The sequence below is a fragment of the Myotis davidii genome, unplaced genomic scaffold (assembly GCF_000327345.1).
Source record: "Myotis davidii unplaced genomic scaffold, ASM32734v1 scaffold478, whole genome shotgun sequence".
Classification (NCBI taxonomy): domain Eukaryota; kingdom Metazoa; phylum Chordata; class Mammalia; order Chiroptera; family Vespertilionidae; genus Myotis; species Myotis davidii.
In genome coordinates this window covers 5,222,144-5,226,489 of record NW_006289570.1, presented here as the reverse complement: position 1 = coordinate 5,226,489, position 4,346 = coordinate 5,222,144, and positions in this window count along the sequence as shown.

Genomic DNA, 4,346 nt, shown 5'->3' with positions numbered 1-4,346 from the left:
GTGGTGATGTTCCATTTTACAGACGAGGAGACTGAGTCCCAGTGAGCTCAACTGCAGCACAGAGGTCGGGGGCAGGAAGCAGAGCGCAGACCCGCTCCACTGTCACCGTGTTTCCCACTGCTGCCCCTGCCCTTCTGAGAGCCTGAGAACATTCTTTCGGTGGCGGAACATTCTTTTTCTGCTTAAGCAGCGGTACCCTGGGAAGCCAGGGGGAGGGTCGCTGAGTGTTCGCCGGGGCTCCCTGCCAGGCATCTGTGCTGGAAAACATCTTGCTCCGCCCAGTATGTTAGTAGGAGGCGAGCAGATTGCTGGAGCCCTGTGCCTTCCTCCGGAAAACGGTGCCAGGCTGGCCCCAACTCGGGAAATAAGAGATCTGGGAGGACCAAAGCCACCGGGCAGGCTGACCCCAGGGGCCTGGCCTCTGCAGACAGCTCTGAGCTGCTGCCAGGGTCATAGGTCGGACCACTTAAAGGTACAAGCTCCTCTCCTGGCCCTTCAGAACCAGACCTGACCCACCTTTCCAAGCTCCTCCCCACCCCTGCACATCCTAGGCCGGCGATGGCGAACCTGCGACACGCGTGTCAGAGGTGACACGTGAACTCATTTTTTTGGTTGATTTTTCTTTGTTAAGTGGCATTTAAATATATAAAATAAATACCAAAAATATACATCTTTGTTTGACTATAGTTGTAAATATCAAAAAATTTCTATATGTGACACGGCACCAGAGTTAAGTTAGGGTTTTTCAAAATGCGGACACGCCGAGCTCAAAAAGTTCGCCATCACTGGCCTAGGCCATCCAGGTTACCATGAGTTTCTTCCAATATCGAAACGTAGAATATCCTTTCTGATTCCTCCACCTCTCTGTTCCTCACGTCCTTTAATGCTCAACTGAAATCTTTTCTTTCAGAGAGGAAGGAAGAGGGAGAGAGAGACAGAAACATCAACGATGAGAGAGAATCATGGATCGGCTGCCTCCTGCATGCCCCACAGTGGGGATCAAGTCCACAACCCGTGCATGTGCCCTGACTGGGAACCAAACTGTGACCTCCTGGTTCATAGGTTAATGCTCAACCACTGAGCCCCACCAGCCAGTCTCTAGGGCTCTTTTATTCACAGCCTCCCCCTCCTCCCCCTCCCCCTACCCCACCCTGAGCTCTCCCTGTGCACCAAACCCTGTGCTATTGCTAGCCATGGCTTCACTCAGTCCTCCTAGCAACCCTGAGAGGGGGACCCAGTCTGCAGGTAAATTACTCCTAGGGGTGGAACCAGGACCCGAGCTCTGATCCAGTTCCCTCTGCCTGAAACACGTCCCCTGCCTCTTTCCAGACCTAACTCGAGCCTCTCCTTCAGTTTTCAGCACCACCCTAGCCTCCTTGGAGGAACCCCTCAGCCTCAGGCGGGCCGGCACAGGGCTGGGCTTTCCCCTCTGCAGTGAGGCTGCTTCTCCATCTCCTCCAGCAGACAGGGAGTCCCGTGAGGCAGGGGTCTTGTCACCCTCGCAGCTGTGCCCCCAGAGCCTAGCACCGTGCCTGGTATTCAGCAGGGGCTCAGCAAACACTTCCCGAATGGCTGAGTGCACTGTGTCAGCAGCAGGAAGCGGCGGGCCCTGAGGGAGCCGAGAGGAGACGAGACGGGAGGAAAGCTTCAGAGCTCCTGCCACGCCTTCCATTAGCGCATCTTCTCTGCGCCTGACAGCTGGCCCCCTGGGACACCATCTGAGCCAGCCGAATTGGATTCCCGTCACTGCTTCACCTTGGAAAGGCAGCCTCGGCCCCCACCAAACAGCCCAGTAACCAGCATCCCCGGGTGCCAGGAGCTGCCGTTAATATTTAATGTGGCCGGCACTGCGGCAGAGCTGCAGGTTGGAAGAGCTGGAGGGGGGCGCACAGAGTGTCTGTGGGGTCGTGAGGAGGACACAGCTGGGAAAGGGCTTCATAAACCAGAAAGCCCCCAGCAGGCGAGCATTAAACACATCCATTTGAGCCCCTGGCTTAACTCAGAAAAGGCCAGGGCAGCGTGTGCCTATGGGGGGACAAGGAGACTGCTGACTGAGCCCAAGCGATGAATGTAGGGGGGATCAGGGGCTCCCTGGGGACATTTCCCGGAGACAGTGGGAGGGCAGAGCAGCAGCACCAGCCAGACCAGGACTTCACTGTGTGGCCTGAGCAGCAACTGTACCACTGAGCCTCAGTTTTCTGACCTCTGAAATGGGTACAATAAACTACCTTCCTTGCGGGGCTGTTATGAGGCTTAAATGAGAGAAATGATGTAGAGGACCCAGCTCAGCACATAGTAGGACCTCAGAAAATGCTCAGTTTCTTCTGCCAAACCAGGCATGGGTCCTGAGGTTGGAGAGAAGAGATGGGGGCGGGGGGAGCACAGGAAGGGTGACCTTGAAGCCAAACATCTCGAGTTTGGACTTGGCATCATGGTGGGGCAACGCCTAGGAGAGATGTCAGAGAGAGGACGGGCAGAGAGCCCAGGACGGCCCTTATGGAACATCTCTTCTCACCGTCTGACCCCTTCATTCAACAGATGAGGCTGCTGAGAGCTCGGACCAGCCCAGAAGCTCACACAGCAGAGCCGGGGCCTGACCCGGACTGCAGTCACCTGTAGGAGGCTGCCTCAGCTGAGGGGGTTACCCAAGCCCACCCATCAGCAGGCGACATGATGAGGTGCTCCCATTCCCTGGCGGGAGGGGACCTCTGCTTCTCTGGCCTGGACAAAGCAGGACCCTAACTCCCACCCCATCCTGTCTCTCTCCAGTGTGTTTCCCACAAATGCTGGGGGAGCTCCCCAACATGAGGAACTGTATTTAAAGGGCCAGAAGGTTGAGAACCACTGCAAAGCCTTTAAGTCAGGCAATATAATATGGGTTCAAATGCTGGCTTGCAATTTTCATGACTTTGGGCAAATACGGTTAACCTCTGTCAGAGGTCTGGCTTTTTTTCTACAGAGACAGGGACTCTGGAGCGAAAGAAGGGCTGGGAAGATGCTACAGGATGTGATAAACGAGGGGAAGCCCCCCCCCCACACCTGGGCAACTGCGGAGGAGGGTCCCCCACCTGGCTGTGAGAGGCGGTGGGGCTCCCTGTTCCTCTTCGCACACCCCTCCCTTCCCCACCAGGGGACTCTCAGCTCCACCCCAGGTAGATGGTGACTCCAGTCATCCTGCAGGGACTGGTCCCTCTGCCCCCGTTGCCATGGCACTGCAGCACAACCTGGCCAATCAGGAAGGGGATGGGTGTCTGAGCCTCTGTTGCTAAAGCCGAAGCAGGATGCCTGACCAATGGGAAGGGCGGCAGAGTGGAGCCACCATGGAAACCTCAGCCCTGAGATTCTGTTCCAACCAGGTTTTTGCTGTTTGCAGGGGGGAGGCTGAGCTTCCTGCATCCCTTTTCTTGCAAAGAGCATCTTGCAGCCCAGGGAGGACATTCAGGAGTCATAGCGAGGGTGGGTGACAAGAGGCCTCTGTAAAGAGTCGCAAAGGACCCAGCTTTGCAGGGCTCAGCGTCGGATGTCCCCTCATCATTCTCCCCCACCCCTCAGACGCGCAAGATCACCTGGTCTATGGTCTCAGTCCTTCCCCACGGCTCTCCCAGCCCCATCTGTCCTGAGAAATGGCTGTGGGCTGCAGAAAAATGTCCACCCCCACGGGAAAGGAACATGGAGCTCACCCCAGCGGTACCCCTCCACCCTCTAGCTCTGTGGCTTTGCACAAACGCTCCACCTCTTCTCCTCCGAGCAGGGAACTGCTGGAGGATGGCGATGAGGGTCAGACAGGTGCTGGCCCCTCTGCAAAATTCAAAGGTGGAGCAAATGGGCTCTGGGATGCCTCTCAGATCTCACATTCCAGACTTCGTGCTGTCTTCGCCTCCAACCTCTGGATCCGTTGGACCAGGGGGGATCCCTGGCAATAGTGCCAGCGGACACAAATAAGACTCAGCTTGCCCTTAAAATGCCAGACCAGCAGGGGCAGCCATTCTAGAGCTGAGGCCCAGAGCGGCAAAGCTGCCCCCTCAATGCCACACAGCTAAGCCCTAGCTCCCAGGCCCAGCCCTCCAGCTGGCCACGTGCAACCTCCTTCAACCAGCCTCCTCACCCCACCCCACCCCACCCCCACAGGCAATCAGGGAGCTGTGCAGCCCAGGCTCTCAACACCCCTCATTTTGCAAACACAGGCATAATCACAACTGCAGGGGAAAGTGCTCCCACCCCTTCCCAGCTCTGCCCTGGCTTTCACTCTGTTGCCTGGCAACAGTTCTTTCCAGAAACCTAGGTGTCATCCTAAACAAGGGCCTGGCTGGCCCGCATCCTTCCCACCAAACCCATTGCCCACTCAT